General features: G+C 47.0%; 22 non-coding genes across 22 annotated transcripts; all 22 read right to left on the bottom strand.

Annotated features, from left to right (window-relative positions):
* Window positions 1-448: 448 nt before the first annotated feature.
* On the bottom strand, window positions 449-559 carry trnal-caa (transfer RNA leucine (anticodon CAA)). The gene is made up of 2 exons: window positions 522-559; window positions 449-494 (listed from the first exon to the last, which is right to left on the bottom strand). It is a non-coding gene; the product is annotated as a tRNA-Leu (tRNA).
* Window positions 560-1,019: 460 nt separating this feature from the next.
* trnak-cuu (transfer RNA lysine (anticodon CUU)) lies at window positions 1,020-1,092 on the bottom strand. Its single transcript has one exon. It is a non-coding gene; the product is annotated as a tRNA-Lys (tRNA).
* Window positions 1,093-2,045: 953 nt separating this feature from the next.
* Window positions 2,046-2,156, bottom strand: trnal-caa (transfer RNA leucine (anticodon CAA)). Its single transcript has 2 exons — window positions 2,119-2,156; window positions 2,046-2,091 (listed from the first exon to the last, which is right to left on the bottom strand). It is a non-coding gene; the product is annotated as a tRNA-Leu (tRNA).
* Window positions 2,157-2,616: 460 nt separating this feature from the next.
* Window positions 2,617-2,689, bottom strand: trnak-cuu (transfer RNA lysine (anticodon CUU)). The gene has a single exon. It is a non-coding gene; the product is annotated as a tRNA-Lys (tRNA).
* Window positions 2,690-3,631: 942 nt separating this feature from the next.
* Window positions 3,632-3,742, bottom strand: trnal-caa (transfer RNA leucine (anticodon CAA)). The gene is made up of 2 exons: window positions 3,705-3,742; window positions 3,632-3,677 (listed from the first exon to the last, which is right to left on the bottom strand). It is a non-coding gene; the product is annotated as a tRNA-Leu (tRNA).
* A 460-nt stretch (window positions 3,743-4,202) lies between these two features.
* trnak-cuu (transfer RNA lysine (anticodon CUU)) lies at window positions 4,203-4,275 on the bottom strand. Its single transcript has one exon. It is a non-coding gene; the product is annotated as a tRNA-Lys (tRNA).
* Window positions 4,276-5,228: 953 nt separating this feature from the next.
* Window positions 5,229-5,339, bottom strand: trnal-caa (transfer RNA leucine (anticodon CAA)). The gene is made up of 2 exons: window positions 5,302-5,339; window positions 5,229-5,274 (listed from the first exon to the last, which is right to left on the bottom strand). It is a non-coding gene; the product is annotated as a tRNA-Leu (tRNA).
* A 460-nt stretch (window positions 5,340-5,799) lies between these two features.
* On the bottom strand, window positions 5,800-5,872 carry trnak-cuu (transfer RNA lysine (anticodon CUU)). Its single transcript has one exon. It is a non-coding gene; the product is annotated as a tRNA-Lys (tRNA).
* A 953-nt stretch (window positions 5,873-6,825) lies between these two features.
* On the bottom strand, window positions 6,826-6,936 carry trnal-caa (transfer RNA leucine (anticodon CAA)). The gene is made up of 2 exons: window positions 6,899-6,936; window positions 6,826-6,871 (listed from the first exon to the last, which is right to left on the bottom strand). It is a non-coding gene; the product is annotated as a tRNA-Leu (tRNA).
* Window positions 6,937-7,396: 460 nt separating this feature from the next.
* On the bottom strand, window positions 7,397-7,469 carry trnak-cuu (transfer RNA lysine (anticodon CUU)). The gene has a single exon. It is a non-coding gene; the product is annotated as a tRNA-Lys (tRNA).
* A 953-nt stretch (window positions 7,470-8,422) lies between these two features.
* trnal-caa (transfer RNA leucine (anticodon CAA)) lies at window positions 8,423-8,533 on the bottom strand. Its single transcript has 2 exons — window positions 8,496-8,533; window positions 8,423-8,468 (listed from the first exon to the last, which is right to left on the bottom strand). It is a non-coding gene; the product is annotated as a tRNA-Leu (tRNA).
* Window positions 8,534-8,993: 460 nt separating this feature from the next.
* trnak-cuu (transfer RNA lysine (anticodon CUU)) lies at window positions 8,994-9,066 on the bottom strand. Its single transcript has one exon. It is a non-coding gene; the product is annotated as a tRNA-Lys (tRNA).
* A 953-nt stretch (window positions 9,067-10,019) lies between these two features.
* Window positions 10,020-10,130, bottom strand: trnal-caa (transfer RNA leucine (anticodon CAA)). Its single transcript has 2 exons — window positions 10,093-10,130; window positions 10,020-10,065 (listed from the first exon to the last, which is right to left on the bottom strand). It is a non-coding gene; the product is annotated as a tRNA-Leu (tRNA).
* Window positions 10,131-10,590: 460 nt separating this feature from the next.
* trnak-cuu (transfer RNA lysine (anticodon CUU)) lies at window positions 10,591-10,663 on the bottom strand. The gene has a single exon. It is a non-coding gene; the product is annotated as a tRNA-Lys (tRNA).
* Window positions 10,664-11,616: 953 nt separating this feature from the next.
* trnal-caa (transfer RNA leucine (anticodon CAA)) lies at window positions 11,617-11,727 on the bottom strand. Its single transcript has 2 exons — window positions 11,690-11,727; window positions 11,617-11,662 (listed from the first exon to the last, which is right to left on the bottom strand). It is a non-coding gene; the product is annotated as a tRNA-Leu (tRNA).
* A 460-nt stretch (window positions 11,728-12,187) lies between these two features.
* Window positions 12,188-12,260, bottom strand: trnak-cuu (transfer RNA lysine (anticodon CUU)). Its single transcript has one exon. It is a non-coding gene; the product is annotated as a tRNA-Lys (tRNA).
* Window positions 12,261-13,213: 953 nt separating this feature from the next.
* trnal-caa (transfer RNA leucine (anticodon CAA)) lies at window positions 13,214-13,324 on the bottom strand. Its single transcript has 2 exons — window positions 13,287-13,324; window positions 13,214-13,259 (listed from the first exon to the last, which is right to left on the bottom strand). It is a non-coding gene; the product is annotated as a tRNA-Leu (tRNA).
* A 460-nt stretch (window positions 13,325-13,784) lies between these two features.
* trnak-cuu (transfer RNA lysine (anticodon CUU)) lies at window positions 13,785-13,857 on the bottom strand. The gene has a single exon. It is a non-coding gene; the product is annotated as a tRNA-Lys (tRNA).
* Window positions 13,858-14,810: 953 nt separating this feature from the next.
* trnal-caa (transfer RNA leucine (anticodon CAA)) lies at window positions 14,811-14,921 on the bottom strand. Its single transcript has 2 exons — window positions 14,884-14,921; window positions 14,811-14,856 (listed from the first exon to the last, which is right to left on the bottom strand). It is a non-coding gene; the product is annotated as a tRNA-Leu (tRNA).
* A 460-nt stretch (window positions 14,922-15,381) lies between these two features.
* On the bottom strand, window positions 15,382-15,454 carry trnak-cuu (transfer RNA lysine (anticodon CUU)). Its single transcript has one exon. It is a non-coding gene; the product is annotated as a tRNA-Lys (tRNA).
* Window positions 15,455-17,639: 2,185 nt separating this feature from the next.
* trnal-caa (transfer RNA leucine (anticodon CAA)) lies at window positions 17,640-17,750 on the bottom strand. The gene is made up of 2 exons: window positions 17,713-17,750; window positions 17,640-17,685 (listed from the first exon to the last, which is right to left on the bottom strand). It is a non-coding gene; the product is annotated as a tRNA-Leu (tRNA).
* Window positions 17,751-18,210: 460 nt separating this feature from the next.
* trnak-cuu (transfer RNA lysine (anticodon CUU)) lies at window positions 18,211-18,283 on the bottom strand. Its single transcript has one exon. It is a non-coding gene; the product is annotated as a tRNA-Lys (tRNA).
* Window positions 18,284-24,268: the final 5,985 nt, after the last annotated feature.

Below are 24,268 nucleotides of genomic sequence, written 5' to 3'. Positions count from 1 at the left end.
GTTGCCTTGCCTGTAGAGGCCTGTGCATACCTCAGTGCATGTGCCTCTCCAGACCATCACTGACCCACCAGCAAAGCACTCATAATCAAGGATGTTACATTCAGCATAAAGTTCCCCACGACTTCTCGGGAAGCTTTCACATGTGTTATATGTTCTAAGGTTAAATCCGCTGTCCTCTGTGAAAAGCACAGGGTGCCAGTGGTGGAGGTGGCAATTCTGGTATTCCATGACAAATGCCAGATACAAGCGGGATTTCAATTCAGGCTTCCACTTAGAAAGCAGAGCTCTGTCATGTTAACGAAAGCTCTTCACTACAAAAGTTCCTATAAGCTGCAAAGCTGATTTCACAGCAACCCTACAGCTACCTCAACAAGCCGCACTTTGTTGAGTTTAACACACAAAGGTTGATGAAGCTCTTGAAAACATATTTTTAAGTAAAGAAAGTAGATGTCAGGAGTGGGATTTGAACCCACGCCTCCATTTGGAGACCAGAAGTCCCTTTTGTCTGGAAGGAGCCTATCCTTGAGTCTGGCGCCTTAGACCACTCGGCCATCCTGACGAGTTGACCAACAACCTCTTCAAAGTCATCCTGGATGTTCAAATGTCCCAACCACCTCAGCAGGCTCCTTTCGATGTGGAGGAGTTGCAGCTGTAATCTGAGTTCCTCCTGAAATACTAAGCTTGTCATCCAATCTCCGAGGCCGAGCACTGCCACCCGACGGAGAAAACTCATTGCCGCTGCTTATATCTGTGAGCTCATGCTTTCATTCACTACCCACAGTTTGTGACCCTAAGTGAGAGTAGGGATGCAGGTAAACCTAGAGTGTTGCTTTTTCGCTAAGCTCTCTTGAAATTTAGTCCAGAAGCATCAAATGGTGGAGACGTGGACTTGTGCAGACACGACAGTGTAACTTTGGTTTCTGTTACCATACATTCATCTTCCTTTGCACAACACGCCATTTGCTGTTCTCTATACACACGTGTTTTCTCTCTTGCGGGCATTTGCACAAAAGTCCCCTCGCCCAACGTGGGGCTCGAACCCACGACCCTGAGATTAAGAGTCTCATGCTCTCCCGACTGAGCTAGCTGGGCTTCTTCAGCAGCAAGGCTTTAAGATGGACACAGGTTCTTATAGCTGGGGGAGGTTGACTAGCATTTCAAGCGCAGGCAAAGAAAGCACAGGCTACTTTCAAGTTTTTCTATCATCCATTCAAGCTCTTATGTCCTTGTATGCATGCCACACCACGGGGCATGCTCCGATTGAGACGACTGAATGTCTCCCGGGGAATCTTCTCCCCAGATCTGGACCAGGGCATCACTGAGCTCCTGGACAGTCTGAGTTCCAACCTGGTGGTGTCAGATGGACCAAAGCTAAATGTCCCAGGGGTGTTGTATTGAATTTTGGTCAAGTAGGCCAATATAGGGTTGGGGGGTGGGGAGTGTCGGTCAGCGGTATCAGTCCCCACGCAAACTGCCTGCATACTCTTGTCGGATGAGGCCGGGCAGCAGGAAGAAAGCCAGGAGCCATTGCACCAGCGTAGGGTCTGACAGTGGGTCGGAGAATTTCATGCCCATACCTAACTGCACTCATTGTGCCGTTGCCTTGCCTGTAGAGGCCTGTGCATACCTCAGTGCATGTGCCTCTCCAGACCATCACTGACCCACCAGCAAAGCACTCATAATCAAGGATGTTACATTCAGCATAAAGTTCCCCACGACTTCTCGGGAAGCTTTCACATGTGTTATATGTTCTAAGGTTAAATCCGCTGTCCTCTGTGAAAAGCACAGGGTGCCAGTGGTGGAGGTGGCAATTCTGGTATTCCATGACAAATGCCAGATACAAGCGGGATTTCAATTCAGGCTTCCACTTAGAAAGCAGAGCTCTGTCATGTTAACGAAAGCTCTTCACTACAAAAGTTCCTATAAGCTGCAAAGCTGATTTCACAGCAACCCTACAGCTACCTCAACAAGCCGCACTTTGTTGAGTTTAACACACAAAGGTTGATGAAGCTCTTGAAAACATATTTTTAAGTAAAGAAAGTAGATGTCAGGAGTGGGATTTGAACCCACGCCTCCATTTGGAGACCAGAAGTCCCTTTTGTCTGGAAGGAGCCTATCCTTGAGTCTGGCGCCTTAGACCACTCGGCCATCCTGACGAGTTGACCAACGACCTCTTCAAAGTCATCCTGGATGTTCAAATGTCCCAACCACCTCAGCAGGCTCCTTTCGATGTGGAGGAGTTGCAGCTGTAATCTGAGTTCCTCCTGAAATACTAAGCTTGTCATCCAATCTCCGAGGCCGAGCACTGCCACCCGACGGAGAAAACTCATTGCCGCTGCTTATATCTGTGAGCTCATGCTTTCATTCACTACCCACAGTTTGTGACCCTAGGTGAGAGTAGGGATGCAGGTAAACCTAGAGTGTTGCTTTTTCGCTAAGCTCTCTTGAAATTTAGTCCAGAAGCATCAAATGGTGGAGACGTGGACTTGTGCAGACACGACAGTGTAACTTTGGTTTCTGTTACCATACATTCATCTTCCTTTGCACAACACGCCATTTGCTGTTCTCTATACACACGTGTTTTCTCTCTTGCGGGCATTTGCACAAAAGTCCCCTCGCCCAACGTGGGGCTCGAACCCACGACCCTGAGATTAAGAGTCTCATGCTCTCCCGACTGAGCTAGCTGGGCTTCTTCAGCAGCAAGGCTTTAAGATGGACACAGGTTCTTATAGCTGGGGGAGGTTGACTAGCATTTCAAGCGCAGGCAAAGAAAGCACAGGCTACTTTCAAGTTTTTCTATCATCCATTCAAGCTCTTATGTCCTTGTATGCATGCCACACCACGGGGCATGCTCCGATTGAGACGACTGAATGTCTCCCGGGGAATCTTCTCCCCAGATCTGGACCAGGGCATCACTGAGCTCCTGGACAGTCTGAGTTCCAACCTGGTGGTGTCAGATGGACCAAAGCTAAATGTCCCAGGGGTGTTGTATTGAATTTTGGTCAAGTAGGCCAATATAGGGTTGGGGGGTGGGGAGTGTCGGTCAGCGGTATCAGTCCCCACGCAAACTGCCTGCATACTCTTGTCGGATGAGGCCGGGCAGCAGGAAGAAAGCCAGGAGCCATTGCACCAGCGTAGGGTCTGACAGTGGGTCGGAGAATTTCATGCCCATACCTAACTGCACTCATTGTGCCGTTGCCTTGCCTGTAGAGGCCTGTGCATACCTCAGTGCATGTGCCTCTCCAGACCATCACTGACCCACCAGCAAAGCACTCATAATCAAGGATGTTACATTCAGCATAAAGTTCCCCACGACTTCTCGGGAAGCTTTCACATGTGTTATATGTTCTAAGGTTAAATCCGCTGTCCTCTGTGAAAAGCACAGGGTGCCAGTGGTGGAGGTGGCAATTCTGGTATTCCATGACAAATGCCAGATACAAGCGGGATTTCAATTCAGGCTTCCACTTAGAAAGCAGAGCTCTGTCATGTTAACGAAAGCTCTTCACTACAAAAGTTCCTATAAGCTGCAAAGCTGATTTCACAGCAACCCCAACAAGCCGCACTTTGTTGAGTTTAACACACAAAGGTTGATGAAGCTCTTGAAAACATATTTTTAAGTAAAGAAAGTAGATGTCAGGAGTGGGATTTGAACCCACGCCTCCATTTGGAGACCAGAAGTCCCTTTTGTCTGGAAGGAGCCTATCCTTGAGTCTGGCGCCTTAGACCACTCGGCCATCCTGACGAGTTGACCAACGACCTCTTCAAAGTCATCCTGGATGTTCAAATGTCCCAACCACCTCAGCAGGCTCCTTTCGATGTGGAGGAGTTGCAGCTGTAATCTGAGTTCCTCCTGAAATACTAAGCTTGTCATCCAATCTCCGAGGCCGAGCACTGCCACCCGACGGAGAAAACTCATTGCCGCTGCTTATATCTGTGAGCTCATGCTTTCATTCACTACCCACAGTTTGTGACCCTAGGTGAGAGTAGGGATGCAGGTAAACCTAGAGTGTTGCTTTTTCGCTAAGCTCTCTTGAAATTTAGTCCAGAAGCATCAAATGGTGGAGACGTGGACTTGTGCAGACACGACAGTGTAACTTTGGTTTCTGTTACCATACATTCATCTTCCTTTGCACAACACGCCATTTGCTGTTCTCTATACACACGTGTTTTCTCTCTTGCGGGCATTTGCACAAAAGTCCCCTCGCCCAACGTGGGGCTCGAACCCACGACCCTGAGATTAAGAGTCTCATGCTCTCCCGACTGAGCTAGCTGGGCTTCTTCAGCAGCAAGGCTTTAAGATGGACACAGGTTCTTATAGCTGGGGGAGGTTGACTAGCATTTCAAGCGCAGGCAAAGAAAGCACAGGCTACTTTCAAGTTTTTCTATCATCCATTCAAGCTCTTATGTCCTTGTATGCATGCCACACCACGGGGCATGCTCCGATTGAGACGACTGAATGTCTCCCGGGGAATCTTCTCCCCAGATCTGGACCAGGGCATCACTGAGCTCCTGGACAGTCTGAGTTCCAACCTGGTGGTGTCAGATGGACCAAAGCTAAATGTCCCAGGGGTGTTGTATTGAATTTTGGTCAAGTAGGCCAATATAGGGTTGGGGGGTGGGGAGTGTCGGTCAGCGGTATCAGTCCCCACGCAAACTGCCTGCATACTCTTGTCGGATGAGGCCGGGCAGCAGGAAGAAAGCCAGGAGCCATTGCACCAGCGTAGGGTCTGACAGTGGGTCGGAGAATTTCATGCCCATACCTAACTGCACTCATTGTGCCGTTGCCTTGCCTGTAGAGGCCTGTGCATACCTCAGTGCATGTGCCTCTCCAGACCATCACTGACCCACCAGCAAAGCACTCATAATCAAGGATGTTACATTCAGCATAAAGTTCCCCACGACTTCTCGGGAAGCTTTCACATGTGTTATATGTTCTAAGGTTAAATCCGCTGTCCTCTGTGAAAAGCACAGGGTGCCAGTGGTGGAGGTGGCAATTCTGGTATTCCATGACAAATGCCAGATACAAGCGGGATTTCAATTCAGGCTTCCACTTAGAAAGCAGAGCTCTGTCATGTTAACGAAAGCTCTTCACTACAAAAGTTCCTATAAGCTGCAAAGCTGATTTCACAGCAACCCTACAGCTACCTCAACAAGCCGCACTTTGTTGAGTTTAACACACAAAGGTTGATGAAGCTCTTGAAAACATATTTTTAAGTAAAGAAAGTAGATGTCAGGAGTGGGATTTGAACCCACGCCTCCATTTGGAGACCAGAAGTCCCTTTTGTCTGGAAGGAGCCTATCCTTGAGTCTGGCGCCTTAGACCACTCGGCCATCCTGACGAGTTGACCAACCACCTCTTCAAAGTCATCCTGGATGTTCAAATGTCCCAACCACCTCAGCAGGCTCCTTTCGATGTGGAGGAGTTGCAGCTGTAATCTGAGTTCCTCCTGAAATACTAAGCTTGTCATCCAATCTCCGAGGCCGAGCACTGCCACCCGACGGAGAAAACTCATTGCCGCTGCTTATATCTGTGAGCTCATGCTTTCATTCACTACCCACAGTTTGTGACCCTAGGTGAGAGTAGGGATGCAGGTAAACCTAGAGTGTTGCTTTTTCGCTAAGCTCTCTTGAAATTTAGTCCAGAAGAATCAAATGGTGGAGACGTGGACTTGTGCAGACACGACAGTGTAACTTTGGTTTCTGTTACCATACATTCATCTTCCTTTGCACAACACGCCATTTGCTGTTCTCTATACACACGTGTTTTCTCTCTTGCGGGCATTTGCACAAAAGTCCCCTCGCCCAACGTGGGGCTCGAACCCACGACCCTGAGATTAAGAGTCTCATGCTCTCCCGACTGAGCTAGCTGGGCTTCTTCAGCAGCAAGGCTTTAAGATGGACACAGGTTCTTATAGCTGGGGGAGGTTGACTAGCATTTCAAGCGCAGGCAAAGAAAGCACAGGCTACTTTCAAGTTTTTCTATCATCCATTCAAGCTCTTATGTCCTTGTATGCATGCCACACCACGGGGCATGCTCCGATTGAGACGACTGAATGTCTCCCGGGGAATCTTCTCCCCAGATCTGGACCAGGGCATCACTGAGCTCCTGGACAGTCTGAGTTCCAACCTGGTGGTGTCAGATGGACCAAAGCTAAATGTCCCAGGGGTGTTGTATTGAATTTTGGTCAAGTAGGCCAATATAGGGTTGGGGGGTGGGGAGTGTCGGTCAGCGGTATCAGTCCCCACGCAAACTGCCTGCATACTCTTGTCGGATGAGGCCGGGCAGCAGGAAGAAAGCCAGGAGCCATTGCACCAGCGTAGGGTCTGACAGTGGGTCGGAGAATTTCATGCCCATACCTAACTGCACTCATTGTGCCGTTGCCTTGCCTGTAGAGGCCTGTGCATACCTCAGTGCATGTGCCTCTCCAGACCATCACTGACCCACCAGCAAAGCACTCATAATCAAGGATGTTACATTCAGCATAAAGTTCCCCACGACTTCTCGGGAAGCTTTCACATGTGTTATATGTTCTAAGGTTAAATCCGCTGTCCTCTGTGAAAAGCACAGGGTGCCAGTGGTGGAGGTGGCAATTCTGGTATTCCATGACAAATGCCAGATACAAGCGGGATTTCAATTCAGGCTTCCACTTAGAAAGCAGAGCTCTGTCATGTTAACGAAAGCTCTTCACTACAAAAGTTCCTATAAGCTGCAAAGCTGATTTCACAGCAACCCTACAGCTACCTCAACAAGCCGCACTTTGTTGAGTTTAACACACAAAGGTTGATGAAGCTCTTGAAAACATATTTTTAAGTAAAGAAAGTAGATGTCAGGAGTGGGATTTGAACCCACGCCTCCATTTGGAGACCAGAAGTCCCTTTTGTCTGGAAGGAGCCTATCCTTGAGTCTGGCGCCTTAGACCACTCGGCCATCCTGACGAGTTGACCAACGACCTCTTCAAAGTCATCCTGGATGTTCAAATGTCCCAACCACCTCAGCAGGCTCCTTTCGATGTGGAGGAGTTGCAGCTGTAATCTGAGTTCCTCCTGAAATACTAAGCTTGTCATCCAATCTCCGAGGCCGAGCACTGCCACCCGACGGAGAAAACTCATTGCCGCTGCTTATATCTGTGAGCTCATGCTTTCATTCACTACCCACAGTTTGTGACCCTAGGTGAGAGTAGGGATGCAGGTAAACCTAGAGTGTTGCTTTTTCGCTAAGCTCTCTTGAAATTTAGTCCAGAAGAATCAAATGGTGGAGACGTGGACTTGTGCAGACACGACAGTGTAACTTTGGTTTCTGTTACCATACATTCATCTTCCTTTGCACAACACGCCATTTGCTGTTCTCTATACACACGTGTTTTCGCTCTTGCGCGCATTTGCACAAAAGTCCCCTCGCCCAACGTGGGGCTCGAACCCACGACCCTGAGATTAAGAGTCTCATGCTCTCCCGACTGAGCTAGCTGGGCTTCTTCGGCAGCAAGGCTTTAAGATGGACACAGGTTCTTATAGCTGGGGGAGGTTGACTAGCATTTCAAGCGCAGGCAAAGAAAGCACAGGCTACTTTCAAGTTTTTCTATCATCCATTCAAGCTCTTATGTCCTTGTATGCATGCCACACCACGGGGCATGCTCCGATTGAGACGACTGAATGTCTCCCGGGGAATCTTCTCCCCAGATCTGGACCAGGGCATCACTGAGCTCCTGGACAGTCTGAGTTCCAACCTGGTGGTGTCAGATGGACCAAAGCTAAATGTCCCAGGGGTGTTGTATTGAATTTTGGTCAAGTAGGCCAATATAGGGTTGGGGGGTGGGGAGTGTCGGTCAGCGGTATCAGTCCCCACGCAAACTGCCTGCATACTCTTGTCGGATGAGGCCGGGCAGCAGGAAGAAAGCCAGGAGCCATTGCACCAGCGTAGGGTCTGACAGTGGGTCGGAGAATTTCATGCCCATACCTAACTGCACTCATTGTGCCGTTGCCTTGCCTGTAGAGGCCTGTGCATACCTCAGTGCATGTGCCTCTCCAGACCATCACTGACCCACCAGCAAAGCACTCATAATCAAGGATGTTACATTCAGCATAAAGTTCCCCACGACTTCTCGGGAAGCTTTCACATGTGTTATATGTTCTAAGGTTAAATCCGCTGTCCTCTGTGAAAAGCACAGGGTGCCAGTGGTGGAGGTGGCAATTCTGGTATTCCATGACAAATGCCAGATACAAGCGGGATTTCAATTCAGGCTTCCACTTAGAAAGCAGAGCTCTGTCATGTTAACGAAAGCTCTTCACTACAAAAGTTCCTATAAGCTGCAAAGCTGATTTCACAGCAACCCTACAGCTACCTCAACAAGCCGCACTTTGTTGAGTTTAACACACAAAGGTTGATGAAGCTCTTGAAAACATATTTTTAAGTAAAGAAAGTAGATGTCAGGAGTGGGATTTGAACCCACGCCTCCATTTGGAGACCAGAAGTCCCTTTTGTCTGGAAGGAGCCTATCCTTGAGTCTGGCGCCTTAGACCACTCGGCCATCCTGACGAGTTGACCAACGACCTCTTCAAAGTCATCCTGGATGTTCAAATGTCCCAACCACCTCAGCAGGCTCCTTTCGATGTGGAGGAGTTGCAGCTGTAATCTGAGTTCCTCCTGAAATACTAAGCTTGTCATCCAATCTCCGAGGCCGAGCACTGCCACCCGACGGAGAAAACTCATTGCCGCTGCTTATATCTGTGAGCTCATGCTTTCATTCACTACCCACAGTTTGTGACCCTAGGTGAGAGTAGGGATGCAGGTAAACCTAGAGTGTTGCTTTTTCGCTAAGCTCTCTTGAAATTTAGTCCAGAAGCATCAAATGGTGGAGACGTGGACTTGTGCAGACACGACAGTGTAACTTTGGTTTCTGTTACCATACATTCATCTTCCTTTGCACAACACGCCATTTGCTGTTCTCTATACACACGTGTTTTCTCTCTTGCGGGCATTTGCACAAAAGTCCCCTCGCCCAACGTGGGGCTCGAACCCACGACCCTGAGATTAAGAGTCTCATGCTCTCCCGACTGAGCTAGCTGGGCTTCTTCAGCAGCAAGGCTTTAAGATGGACACAGGTTCTTATAGCTGGGGGAGGTTGACTAGCATTTCAAGCGCAGGCAAAGAAAGCACAGGCTACTTTCAAGTTTTTCTATCATCCATTCAAGCTCTTATGTCCTTGTATGCATGCCACACCACGGGGCATGCTCCGATTGAGACGACTGAATGTCTCCCGGGGAATCTTCTCCCCAGATCTGGACCAGGGCATCACTGAGCTCCTGGACAGTCTGAGTTCCAACCTGGTGGTGTCAGATGGACCAAAGCTAAATGTCCCAGGGGTGTTGTATTGAATTTTGGTCAAGTAGGCCAATATAGGGTTGGGGGGTGGGGAGTGTCGGTCAGCGGTATCAGTCCCCACGCAAACTGCCTGCATACTCTTGTCGGATGAGGCCGGGCAGCAGGAAGAAAGCCAGGAGCCATTGCACCAGCGTAGGGTCTGACAGTGGGTCGGAGAATTTCATGCCCATACCTAACTGCACTCATTGTGCCGTTGCCTTGCCTGTAGAGGCCTGTGCATACCTCAGTGCATGTGCCTCTCCAGACCATCACTGACCCACCAGCAAAGCACTCATAATCAAGGATGTTACATTCAGCATAAAGTTCCCCACGACTTCTCGGGAAGCTTTCACATGTGTTATATGTTCTAAGGTTAAATCCGCTGTCCTCTGTGAAAAGCACAGGGTGCCAGTGGTGGAGGTGGCAATTCTGGTATTCCATGACAAATGCCAGATACAAGCGGGATTTCAATTCAGGCTTCCACTTAGAAAGCAGAGCTCTGTCATGTTAACGAAAGCTCTTCACTACAAAAGTTCCTATAAGCTGCAAAGCTGATTTCACAGCAACCCTACAGCTACCTCAACAAGCCGCACTTTGTTGAGTTTAACACACAAAGGTTGATGAAGCTCTTGAAAACATATTTTTAAGTAAAGAAAGTAGATGTCAGGAGTGGGATTTGAACCCACGCCTCCATTTGGAGACCAGAAGTCCCTTTTGTCTGGAAGGAGCCTATCCTTGAGTCTGGCGCCTTAGACCACTCGGCCATCCTGACGAGTTGACCAACCACCTCTTCAAAGTCATCCTGGATGTTCAAATGTCCCAACCACCTCAGCAGGCTCCTTTCGATGTGGAGGAGTTGCAGCTGTAATCTGAGTTCCTCCTGAAATACTAAGCTTGTCATCCAATCTCCGAGGCCGAGCACTGCCACCCGACGGAGAAAACTCATTGCCGCTGCTTATATCTGTGAGCTCATGCTTTCATTCACTACCCACAGTTTGTGACCCTAAGTGAGAGTAGGGATGCAGGTAAACCTAGAGTGTTGCTTTTTCGCTAAGCTCTCTTGAAATTTAGTCCAGAAGCATCAAATGGTGGAGACGTGGACTTGTGCAGACACGACAGTGTAACTTTGGTTTCTGTTACCATACATTCATCTTCCTTTGCACAACACGCCATTTGCTGTTCTCTATACACACGTGTTTTCTCTCTTGCGGGCATTTGCACAAAAGTCCCCTCGCCCAACGTGGGGCTCGAACCCACGACCCTGAGATTAAGAGTCTCATGCTCTCCCGACTGAGCTAGCTGGGCTTCTTCAGCAGCAAGGCTTTAAGATGGACACAGGTTCTTATAGCTGGGGGAGGTTGACTAGCATTTCAAGCGCAGGCAAAGAAAGCACAGGCTACTTTCAAGTTTTTCTATCATCCATTCAAGCTCTTATGTCCTTGTATGCATGCCACACCACGGGGCATGCTCCGATTGAGACGACTGAATGTCTCCCGGGGAATCTTCTCCCCAGATCTGGACCAGGGCATCACTGAGCTCCTGGACAGTCTGAGTTCCAACCTGGTGGTGTCAGATGGACCAAAGCTAAATGTCCCAGGGGTGTTGTATTGAATTTTGGTCAAGTAGGCCAATATAGGGTTGGGGGGTGGGGAGTGTCGGTCAGCGGTATCAGTCCCCACGCAAACTGCCTGCATACTCTTGTCGGATGAGGCCGGGCAGCAGGAAGAAAGCCAGGAGCCATTGCACCAGCGTAGGGTCTGACAGTGGGTCGGAGAATTTCATGCCCATACCTAACTGCACTCATTGTGCCGTTGCCTTGCCTGTAGAGGCCTGTGCATACCTCAGTGCATGTGCCTCTCCAGACCATCACTGACCCACCAGCAAAGCACTCATAATCAAGGATGTTACATTCAGCATAAAGTTCCCCACGACTTCTCGGGAAGCTTTCACATGTGTTATATGTTCTAAGGTTAAATCCGCTGTCCTCTGTGAAAAGCACAGGGTGCCAGTGGTGGAGGTGGCAATTCTGGTATTCCATGACAAATGCCAGATACAAGCGGGATTTCAATTCAGGCTTCCACTTAGAAAGCAGAGCTCTGTCATGTTAACGAAAGCTCTTCACTACAAAAGTTCCTATAAGCTGCAAAGCTGATTTCACAGCAACCCTACAGCTACCTCAACAAGCCGCACTTTGTTGAGTTTAACACACAAAGGTTGATGAAGCTCTTGAAAACATATTTTTAAGTAAAGAAAGTAGATGTCAGGAGTGGGATTTGAACCCACGCCTCCATTTGGAGACCAGAAGTCCCTTTTGTCTGGAAGGAGCCTATCCTTGAGTCTGGCGCCTTAGACCACTCGGCCATCCTGACGAGTTGACCAACGACCTCTTCAAAGTCATCCTGGATGTTCAAATGTCCCAACCACCTCAGCAGGCTCCTTTCGATGTGGAGGAGTTGCAGCTGTAATCTGAGTTCCTCCTGAAATACTAAGCTTGTCATCCAATCTCCGAGGCCGAGCACTGCCACCCGACAGAGAAAACTCATTGCCGCTGCTTATATCTGTGAGCTCATGCTTTCATTCACTACCCACAGTTTGTGACCCTAGGTGAGAGTAGGGATGCAGGTAAACCTAGAGTGTTGCTTTTTCGCTAAGCTCTCTTGAAATTTAGTCCAGAAGAATCAAATGGTGGAGACGTGGACTTGTGCAGACACGACAGTGTAACTTTGGTTTCTGTTACCATACATTCATCTTCCTTTGCACAACACGCCATTTGCTGTTCTCTATACACACGTGTTTTCGCTCTTGCGCGCATTTGCACAAAAGTCCCCTCGCCCAACGTGGGGCTCGAACCCACGACCCTGAGATTAAGAGTCTCATGCTCTCCCGACTGAGCTAGCTGGGCTTCTTCAGCAGCAAGGCTTTAAGATGGACACAGGTTCTTATAGCTGGGGGAGGTTGACTAGCATTTCAAGCGCAGGCAAAGAAAGCACAGGCTACTTTCAAGTTTTTCTATCATCCATTCAAGCTCTTATGTCCTTGTATGCATGCCACACCACGGGGCATGCTCCGATTGAGACGACTGAATGTCTCCCGGGGAATCTTCTCCCCAGATCTGGACCAGGGCATCACTGAGCTCCTGGACAGTCTGAGTTCCAACCTGGTGGTGTCAGATGGACCAAAGCTAAATGTCCCAGGGGTGTTGTATTGAATTTTGGTCAAGTAGGCCAATATAGGGTTGGGGGGTGGGGAGTGTCGGTCAGCGGTATCAGTCCCCACGCAAACTGCCTGCATACTCTTGTCGGATGAGGCCGGGCAGCAGGAAGAAAGCCAGGAGCCATTGCACCAGCGTAGGGTCTGACAGTGGGTCGGAGAATTTCATGCCCATACCTAACTGCACTCATTGTGCCGTTGCCTTGCCTGTAGAGGCCTGTGCATACCTCAGTGCATGTGCCTCTCCAGACCATCACTGACCCACCAGCAAAGCACTCATAATCAAGGATGTTACATTCAGCATAAAGTTCCCCACGACTTCTCGGGAAGCTTTCACATGTGTTATATGTTCTAAGGTTAAATCCGCTGTCCTCTGTGAAAAGCACAGGGTGCCAGTGGTGGAGGTGGCAATTCTGGTATTCCATGACAAATGCCAGATACAAGCGGGATTTCAATTCAGGCTTCCACTTAGAAAGCAGAGCTCTGTCATGTTAACGAAAGCTCTTCACTACAAAAGTTCCTATAAGCTGCAAAGCTGATTTCACAGCAACCCTACAGCTACCTCAACAAGCCGCACTTTGTTGAGTTTAACACACAAAGGTTGATGAAGCTCTTGAAAACATATTTTTAAGTAAAGAAAGTAGATGTCAGGAGTGGGATTTGAACCCACGCCTCCATTTGGAGACCAGAAGTCCCTTTTGTCTGGAAGGAGCCTATCCTTGAGTCTGGCGCCTTAGACCACTCGGCCATCCTGACGAGTTGACCAACGACCTCTTCAAAGTCATCCTGGATGTTCAAATGTCCCAACCACCTCAGCAGGCTCCTTTCGATGTGGAGGAGTTGCAGCTGTAATCTGAGTTCCTCCTGAAATACTAAGCTTGTCATCCAATCTCCGAGGCCGAGCACTGCCACCCGACGGAGAAAACTCATTGCCGCTGCTTATATCTGTGAGCTCATGCTTTCATTCACTACCCACAGTTTGTGACCCTAGGTGAGAGTAGGGATGCAGGTAAACCTAGAGTGTTGCTTTTTCGCTAAGCTCTCTTGAAATTTAGTCCAGAAGCATCAAATGGTGGAGACGTGGACTTGTGCAGACACGACAGTGTAACTTTGGTTTCTGTTACCATACATTCATCTTCCTTTGCACAACACGCCATTTGCTGTTCTCTATACACACGTGTTTTCTCTCTTGCGGGCATTTGCACAAAAGTCCCCTCGCCCAACGTGGGGCTCGAACCCACGACCCTGAGATTAAGAGTCTCATGCTCTCCCGACTGAGCTAGCTGGGCTTCTTCAGCAGCAAGGCTTTAAGATGGACACAGGTTCTTATAGCTGGGGGAGGTTGACTAGCATTTCAAGCGCAGGCAAAGAAAGCACAGGCTACTTTCAAGTTTTTCTATCATCCATTCAAGCTCTTATGTCCTTGTATGCATGCCACACCACGGGGCATGCTCCGATTGAGACGACTGAATGTCTCCCGGGGAATCTTCTCCCCAGATCTGGACCAGGGCATCACTGAGCTCCTGGACAGTCTGAGTTCCAACCTGGTGGTGTCAGATGGACCAAAGCTAAATGTCCCAGGGGTGTTGTATTGAATTTTGGTCAAGTAGGCCAATATAGGGTTGGGGGGTGGGGAGTGTCGGTCAGCGGTATCAGTCCCCACGCAAACTGCCTGCATACTCTTGTCGGATGAGGCCGGGCAGCAGGAAGAAAGCCAGGAGCCATTGCACCAGCGTAGGGTCTGACAGTGGGTCGGAGAATTTCATGCCCATACCTAACTGCACTCATTGTGCCGTTGCCTTGCCTGTAGAGGCCTGTGCATACCTCAGTGCATGTGCCTCTCCAGACCATCACTGACCCACCAGCAAAGCACTCATAATCAAGGATGTTACATTCAGCATAAAGTTCCCCACGACTTCTCGGGAAGCTTTCACATGTGTTATATGTTCTAAGGTTAAATCCGCTGTCCTCTGTGAAAAGCACAGGGTGCCAGTGGTGGAGGTGGCAATTCTGGTATTCCATGACAAATGCCAGATACAAGCGGGATTTCAATTCAGGCTTCCACTTAGAAAGCAGAGCTCTGTCATGTTAACGAAAGCTCTTCACTACAAAAGTTCCTATAAGCTGCAAAGCTGATTTCACAGCAACCCTACAGCTACCTCAACAAGCCGCACTTTGTTGAGTTTAACACACAAAGGTTGATGAAGCTCTTGAAAACATATTTTTAAGTAAAGAAAGTAGATGTCAGGAGTGGGATTTGAACCCACGCCTCCATTTGGAGACCAGAAGTCCCTTTTGTCTGGAAGGAGCCTATCCTTGAGTCTGGCGCCTTAGACCACTCGGCCATCCTGACGAGTTGACCAACCACCTCTTCAAAGTCATCCTGGATGTTCAAATGTCCCAACCACCTCAGCAGGCTCCTTTCGATGTGGAGGAGTTGCAGCTGTAATCTGAGTTCCTCCTGAAATACTAAGCTTGTCATCCAATCTCCGAGGCCGAGCACTGCCACCCGACGGAGAAAACTCATTGCCGCTGCTTATATCTGTGAGCTCATGCTTTCATTCACTACCCACAGTTTGTGACCCTAGGTGAGAGTAGGGATGCAGGTAAACCTAGAGTGTTGCTTTTTCGCTAAGCTCTCTTGAAATTTAGTCCAGAATCATCAAATGGTGGAGATGTGGACTTGTGCAGACACGACAGTGTAACTTTGTTTTCTGTTACCATACATTCATCTTCCTTTGCACAACACGCCATTTGCTGTTCTCTATACACACGTGTTTTCTCTCTTGCGGGCATTTGCACAAAAGTCCCCTCGCCCAACGTGGGGCTCGAACCCACGACCCTGAGATTAAGAGTCTCATGCTCTCCCGACTGAGCTAGCTGGGCTTCTTCAGCAGCAAGGCTTTAAGATGGACACAGGTTCTTATAGCTGGGGGAGGTTGACTAGCATTTCAAGCGCAGGCAAAGAAAGCACAGGCTACTTTCAAGTTTTTCTATCATCCATTCAAGCTCTTATGTCCTTGTATGCATGCCACACCACGGGGCATGCTCCGATTGAGACGACTGAATGTCTCCCGGGGAATCTTCTCCCCAGATCTGGACCAGGGCATCACTGAGCTCCTGGACAGTCTGAGTTCCAACCTGGTGGTGTCAGATGGACCAAAGCTAAATGTCCCAGGGGTGTTGTATTGAATTTTGGTCAAGTAGGCCAATATAGGGTTGGGGGGTGGGGAGTGTCGGTCAGCGGTATCAGTCCCCACGCAAACTGCCTGCATACTCTTGTCGGATGAGGCCGGGCAGCAGGAAGAAAGCCAGGAGCCATTGCACCAGCGTAGGGTCTGACAGTGGGTCGGAGAATTTCATGCCCATACCTAACTGCACTCATTGTGCCGTTGCCTTGCCTGTAGAGGCCTGTGCATACCTCAGTGCATGTGCCTCTCCAGACCATCACTGACTGTTACGTTTCGGTGTGTCAGTGTTTTGTTTTTGCATGACTTATGTATTTCCTGCTTTACTTTGAAAGTCTGTGTTATCTTAGTGTGTTCAGTTTACATTTTCCCTGTCTCGTCAGTTCTAATTTGCCCCAGCTGTGTTTCCCTCCTGTGGTCCATTTCCTGATTGCTCCCTCTATGTATTTAAACCTTTTGTTTCAGTGTGTCATGGTCGCGATCTCCCCCGTGTTGTAAATAGTTTGGTGTTTTGTTGTAAATAAATAGTCTGTTGTAAATAGTTGTGAATGGGTTTGTTAATACTTTCGTCATGGGATATTTTCGTTTTGGGATTTTGGTGGAGAGCCTTCGTGGTTTTATTTTCCTTATCTTTGTTTTTCTACGTTGCACCCCGGTTGCCTAGGCCGGGGTGTAACATATGGGGGCTCGTCCGGGATCGCTGGAGGGTCCGAAGGAGGGACAGCTTCAGCCTTCATCCGCCTTCGCTGGAGGATCCGAGGGACCGCTCCAGCCTTCTGCAGCTGGTGGGCTGCGTGTCTATGTGTGCAGCTAGTTAGCTGCTCATCTGTCTTCGCTGGAGGATCCGAGGGACCGCTCCAGCCTTCATCCGCCTTCGCTGGAGGATCCGAGGGACCGCTCCAGCCTTCTGCAGCTGGTGGGCTGCGTGTCCGTGTGTGCAGCTGGTGGGCTGCGTGTCCGTGTGTGCAGCTGGTGGGCTGCGTGTCCGTGTGTGCAGCTGGTGGGCTGCTCATCCGCCTTCGCTGGAGCGTCCGAGGGACCGCTCCAGCCTTCATCCGCCTTCGCTGGGAGGAGGGTCCGTGGGACCGCCCCAGCCTTTGTCGTCGCTGGAGGGTCCGTGGGACCGCTCCAGCCTTCATCCGCCTTCGCTGGAGGGTCCGAGGGACCGCTCCAGCCTTCGTCGTCTGCTGGAGGGTCAGTGGGACCGCTCCAGCCTCCATCAGCTTCGTCTGCCTTCGTCTTCAGCCTTCGTTTGTCTGAATCAAACTTTTCACTTGGGATTACATGTTTGATTTTTGGGTAGGGGGAAATGTTACGTTTCGATGTTTTGTTGTAAATAAATAGTCTGTTGTAAATAGTTGTGAATGGGTTTGTTAATACTTTCGTCATGGGATATTTTCGTTTTGGGATTTTGGTGGAGAGCCTTCGTGGTTTTATTTTCCTTATCTTTGTTTTTCTACGTTGCACCTCGGTTGCCTAGGCCGGGGTGTAACACTGACCCACCAGCAAAGCACTCATAATCAAGGATGTTACATTCAGCATAAAGTTCCCCACGACTTCTCGGGAAGCTTTCACATGTGTTATATGTTCTAAGGTTAAATCCGCTGTCCTCTGTGAAAAGCACAGGGTGCCAGTGGTGGAGGTGGCAATTCTGGTATTCCATGACAAATGCCAGATACAAGCGGGATTTCAATTCAGGCTTCCACTTAGAAAGCAGAGCTCTGTCATGTTAACGAAAGCTCTTCACTACAAAAGTTCCTATAAGCTGCAAAGCTGATTTCACAGCAACCCTACAGCTACCTCAACAAGCCGCACTTTGTTGAGTTTAACACACAAAGGTTGATGAAGCTCTTGAAAACATATTTTTAAGTAAAGAAAGTAGATGTCAGGAGTGGGATTTGAACCCACGCCTCCATTTGGAGACCAGAAGTCCCTTTTGTCTGGAAGGAGCCTATCCTTGAGTCTGGTGCCTTAGACCACTCGGCCATCCTGACGAGTTGACCAACCACCTCTTCAAAGTCATCCTGGATGTTCAAATGTCCCAACCACCTCAGCAGGCTCCTTTCGATGTGGAGGAGTTGCAGCTGTAATCTGAGTTCCTCCTGAAATACTAAGCTTGTCATCCAATCTCCGAGGCCGAGCACTGCCACCCGACGGAGAAAACTCATTGCCGCTGCTTATATCTGTGAGCTCATGCTTTCATTCACTACCCACAGTTTGTGACCCTAGGTGAGAGTAGGGATGCAGGTAAACCTAGAGTGTTGCTTTTTCGCTAAGCTCTCTTGAAATTTAGTCCAGAAGCATCAAATGGTGGAGACGTGGACTTGTGCAGACACGACAGTGTAACTTTGGTTTCTGTTACCATACATTCATCTTCCTTTGCACAACACGCCATTTGCTGTTCTCTATACACACGTGTTTTCGCTCTTGCGCGCATTTGCACAAAAGTCCCCTCGCCCAACGTGGGGCTCGAACCCACGACCCTGAGATTAAGAGTCTCATGCTCTCCCGACTGAGCTAGCTGGGCTTCTTCAGCAGAAAGGCTTTAAGATGGACACAGGTTCTTATAGCTGGGGGAGGTTGACTAGCATTTCAAGCGCAGGCAAAGAAAGCACAGGCTACTTTCAAGTTTTTCTATCATCCATTCAAGCTCTTATGTCCTTGTATGCATGCCACACCACGGGGCATGCTCCGATTGAGACGACTGAATGTCTCCCGGGGAATCTTCTCCCCAGATCTGGACCAGGGCATCACTGAGCTCCTGGACAGTCTGAGTTCCAACCTGGTGGTGTCAGATGGACCAAAGCTAAATGTCCCAGGGGTGTTGTATTGAATTTTGGTCAAGTAGGCCAATATAGGGTTGGGGGGTGGGGAGTGTCGGTCAACGGTATGAGTCCCCACGCAAACTGCCTGCATACTCTTGTCGGATGAGGCCGGGAAGCAGGAAGAAAGCCAGGAGCCATTGCACCAGCGTAGGGTCTGACAGTGGGTCGGAGAATTTCATGCCCATACCTAACTGCACTCATTGTGCCGTTGCCTTGCCTGTAGAGGCCTGTGCATACCTCAGTGCATGTGCCTCTCCAGACCATCACTGACCCACCAGCAAAGCACTCATAATCAAGGATGTTACATTCAGCATAAAGTTCTCCACGACTTCTCGGGAAGCTTTCACATGTGTTATATGTTCTAAGGTTAAATCCGCTGTCCTCTGTGAAAAGCACAGGGTGCCAGTGGTGGAGGTGGCAATTCTGGTATTCCATGACAAATGCCAGATACAAGCGGGATTTCAATTCAGGCTTCCACTTAGAAAGCAGAGCTCTGTCATGTTAACGAAAGCTCTTCACTACAAAAGTTCCTATAACCTGCAAAGCTGATTTCACAGCAACCCTACAGCTACCTCAACAAGCCGCACTTTGTTGAGTTTAACACACAAACACTCATTGGTACTTCGACATTTATGCATTCCATTTTGTACATATTGCCATTTCTTTTGCACATTATTCATACTGCTGACCTCTTCATATTTTATTTTAGATATATGTAGATACGTGCACACACACACACACACACACATACACACACACACACACATATATATATATATATATATATATATATATATATATATATATATATATATATATATATATATATATATATATATATACATATATATATATGTATCTAGTAATGTGCATACATTCTTATATTTTTACTTTTCTTACAATTGTCACATTCCTGTTCCTATATTTGGCTTGTATCTTATGGTTCTGTATTTTTCTTACCATTGTTGCTTGTGAAGCAATTTCAGTCACATGTGCTGTACCAGTGTACTAGCACATGTGATGTGATAATCAAAGTGATTTGATTTGATTTGATTTGATTTGAGATATGACACGGATGGAAAAATTGCCAGTGCCACTTGTTTCAGGGTTTTTTCCACTCTAGTGTACCTGTTGATAATTTCCTTAACATCAAATTAGGTCAAACTGTCAAAAGTCTTGTCTGGTATATACCAGACTAAATTAATATCCTAGGAATTTAAATTATTAAAACAAAAGTCAAACCACCATAACTCTTGATGCATTAGCTTGATCAAAAAATTCCAATGGTTCCTGAAAGCATCAACTCTGTCTTTTTCAGTGATTATCCGGTTTTTACAGAAAAAACAACAACAAAAAGCATCAACAAAACAATTAAAAAACATGTTAAACATAACCCAAAGGTCCAATAAACCAGCTGTTTTCTTGAGAGCTCATCTCTCTCACTAACTCTCTCAGCCAACCTTCGTCTTCATGGGGCTGATGTGACACCGTGCGTGGGATTATAGTAATAACACTAATATCACTGTAAAGTGTAGAGTCGCTGTTTTCTAGAAGTGTTGGAATTATTTTAATTGAGCAAATGGTTTAGCAGTTATAGGAGTTATAGATGTTTTTAAAAAGTGTTGGGAAACATCTTTCTTCGCTACTGAGTTGTTAGGCTTCAAAAGGATAATAGATGATGCTATACTCGGATTAAAAAATTGTTCCTTTAATTTTTAAGTATATGTGCACCTTATACATGCATCCAAGTGCATACGCATACTTTTCAAAATGTCAAACTACCTCTTTAATGAAAAACAATCACATGTTGTGCTGCCAGCTTTTTGTTTCTGGAGTTCTTGTTTCAGAACTTTAGAGATGTTTCCCAATTTTGAACTCTGAACCATGCCCTACAATTTTTTTTTCTGATCCAGACATCTGAAAGGTACCTGTAGCAAGTGGCAAAAGGAGGGTTTTATTTGTACAGTGGGGCAAAAAAGTATTTAGTCAGCCACCAATTGTGCAAGTTCCCCCACCTAAAATGATGACAGAGGTCAGTAATTTGCACCAGAGGTACACTCCAACTGTGAGAGACAGAATGTGAAAAAAAAAATCGATGAATCCACATGGTAGGATTTGTAAAGAATTTATTCGTAAATCAGGGTGGAAAATAAGTATTTGGTCACCTCAAACATGGAAAATCTCTGGCTCTCACAGACCTGTAACGTCTTCTGTAAGACGCTTTTCTGTCCCCCACTCGTTACCTGTATGAATGGCACCTGTTTGAACTCATCATCTGTATAAAAGACACCTGTCCACAGCCTCAAACAGTCAGACTCCAAACTCCGCCATGGCCAAGACCAAAGAGCTTTCGAAGGACACCAGGAAAAGTATTGTAGACCTGCACCAGACTGGGAAGAGTGAATCTACAATAGGCAAGCAGCTTGGTGTGAAAAAATCAACTGTGGGAGCAATCATCAGAAAATGGAAGACATACAAGACCACTGATAATCTCCCACGATCTGGGGCTCCACGCAAGATCTCATCCCGTGGGGTCAAAATGATCATGAGAACGGTGAGCAAAGATCCCAGAACCACACGGGGGGACCTGGTGAATGACCTGCAGAGAGCTGGGACCAAAGTAACAAAGGTCACCATCAGTAACACACTACAACGGCAGGGAATCAAATCCCGCAGTGCCAGACGTGTTCCGCTGCTGAAGCCAGTGCATGTCCAGGCCCGTCTGAAGTTTGCCAGAGAGCACATGGATGATACAGCAGAGGATTGGGAGAATGTCATGTGGTCAGATGGAACCAAAGTAGAACTTTTTGGTATAAACTCAACTCGTCGTGTTTGGAGGAAGAAGAATACTGAGTTGCATCCCAAGAACACCATACCTACTGTGAAGCATGGGGGTGGAAACATCATGCTATGGGGCTGTTTTTCTGCCAAGGGGACAGGACGACTGATCCGTGTTAAGGACAGAATGAATGGGGCCATGTATCGTGAGATTTTGAGCCAAAACCTCCTTCCATCAGTGAGAACTTTGAAGATGAAACGAGGCTGGGTCTTCCAACATGACAATGATCCAAAACACACTGCCCGGGCAACAAAGGAGTGGCTCCGTAAGAAGCATTTGAAAGTCCTGGAGTGGCCTAGCCAGTCTCCAGACCTCAACCCCATAGAAAATCTGTGGCAGGAGTTGAAAGTCCGTGTTGCTCGGCGACAGCCCCAAAACATCACTGCTCTCGAGAAGATCTGCATAGAGGAATGGGCCAAAATACCAGCTACTGTGTGTGCAAACCTGGTAAAGACCTATAGTAAACGTTTGACCTCTGTTATTTCCAACAAAGGTTATGTTACAAAGTATTGAGTTGTATTTTTGTTATTGACCAAATACTTATTTTCCACCCTGATTTACGAATAAATTCTTTACAAATCCTACCATGTGGATTCATGGATTTGTTTTTTTCACATTCTGTCTCTCACAGTTGAAGTGTACCTCTGGTGCAAATTACTGACCTCTGTCATCATTTTAGGTGGGGGAACTTGCACAATCGGTGGCTGACTAAATACTTTTTTGCCCCACTGTAGATGTAAAAAAAAAAGATTGTTGTTCAGTCTGTGCACATTTTGAAAGGTTACAGGGAAAACTAATGAATAACAAGGCTCAATTTAGAGATGGCTGTCAGAATTTGAATAACTGATGTATTACATCAGTGATCGTATTATTATTTAGATCTGTGAGCTTGGCTGTCCCTGTTCCTGGTACTTCTACATAATGTTACACTGCCAATCACTTTGTGCACCTATTCACACTCATAATCTGCATGTCCCTCAGCATTTTGCTCCTAGCAGATTCAGAGTTCAAATCAAAGCCATGTAATAACATAGAAATAGACAGACACAGTAACCTTCGTTTGCTCAGCCGACACTGCATGTTCAACGAAAAGTTGGATTAGATTAGCATTTTACATCATCTAATTGTTTCTGGCAACCATGAGAACTGAGATAATTTTGAGCCAGTTTGTTTATGGAGCATTTTATCTGTTTAGTGCAAACTTTGCTACCCACCAAGATGGCTCCATAAAATGTCTCTCTTATCTGATATGTAAAAAAACCTTATTGTTTCTGACAGCTCTTACTTTGGTTTTACTCTACCGTAATCTTAAAATTATGACATCATGTCATCTTGAGTCAAAACATTTTTCTCTTTATTTAATTTGTGAGTGAGATGTATAACTGAGTACAGCCTATATAAGTGGCATGCAGCAGTGCTCAGCTTGCCAAAAGATTGCATATGTTTGCACACCAGCCTGCATTATTCACAACCTCGCCACTAACTACTTAATGAACTAGAGGGGAGCTATTGACCCTGTATGCTGACAAGGTCAGCTGACTATGTTTATTCGACTGTGTGTGTATTTGTGTGTGTAAGTCAGACAGAAACAGGAAAGAGAAGCTAAAAGCAAAGGAGAGGGATTTTATTGGATCTCTGCCTTTGACCGAATATTTCACTGTATCTCTCTCCCTACTGCCTCTTTCCATGCACAGGTGTAAGATGAAGCCATGCATATTCATTAGGAGGCTTAGAAATAAGCCTGCGTGATGCTAAATATGGAGGCAGCACTTTGTATGATTCTTTTTAATACCAATACTTGTACAAGAATGAAGACAATTAAGACCAGGAAATTAACACAAATGTATCAGAGATGGCCTTCATAATATCAAAAATCCAGGTCCGTACATAACATATTTTAAGTGAAATTGATGAAATAACCTTCTGATAACCTTATCGCAACTAATTTAAAGCTCGTTAATTCATTGCTGTTAATGCAGTAGAGGGCATATAAAAGATAGATATAGCTTTTGTCTATGAAAACTGAATCTACTGCAGGTTTAAGGAAGTCTCTTCAGTTACAAAGGTGCATAAGTAAATGCCACAAACCAGCATTATTTCTAACTGCCAGCAGGGGGCAACTCCACTGGTTAAAAACCCCCCAAGAAAACAAACAGGTTTGCAGACACATGACCACTAACCATGTGACATTAACAAATCCGCCATTTTGGACGTGTGACCAAATGGTGAAATGTAGAGTCAAGTGAATAAAGCACCTAAAGACTGCTCCCCAACCATCTGGCAACCAACAATTGCAAGGAAAAAAATAGTATTATAATAATTGCAAAATTGACTTACAAACTGTTCAGTGATCCCCTGGCAACCACCTGTCACTAGGGAAAAATGTGTATTCCCCAGTCAGTTGGCAGAGAAATTCCATATGATTGTTCTGTTCTTTAGCATATTTTTGTGAACGGAAGTGACTGATTTACTGACTGGCCAGTGACAAACAACTCTCCAGGCTGTAGTGAAACTGAAAATTGCCACACAAATCAATAATGGAGTTTTCCTACAGAGTGAAAGTTGGGCCCTTTGGCTCAAGGGATTCACAAATATTTCACATGGACAGGACCTGAAAGATTTTTGATCCACCATGTAATACCATCTGGAAAGTATCTGGCTGGCAACAGTGCAAGATTTCACATATCAAAAAATGCCAGCACCTTAGGACCACTTTAGTCCTTTAGTCAGTACTGAAAACGCAAGCTGCAGCTGTGAATTCATTTTCTCCATCATGAAGTTAAACTATTTGCACATCATATATAAAAATCCCTAGTTTCCATGAAAAATTATTCAAAATAGAAAGGTA

This window comes from Copadichromis virginalis, linkage group LG22 (genome assembly GCF_057382275.1).
Source record: "Copadichromis virginalis isolate Kocher_CV1m ecotype Utaka linkage group LG22, C_Virginalis_male_GT1.1, whole genome shotgun sequence".
NCBI lineage: Eukaryota > Metazoa > Chordata > Actinopteri > Cichliformes > Cichlidae > Copadichromis > Copadichromis virginalis.
Note: the sequence above shows the minus strand (reverse complement) of the source record. Positions and strands in the feature narration are given on the sequence as shown.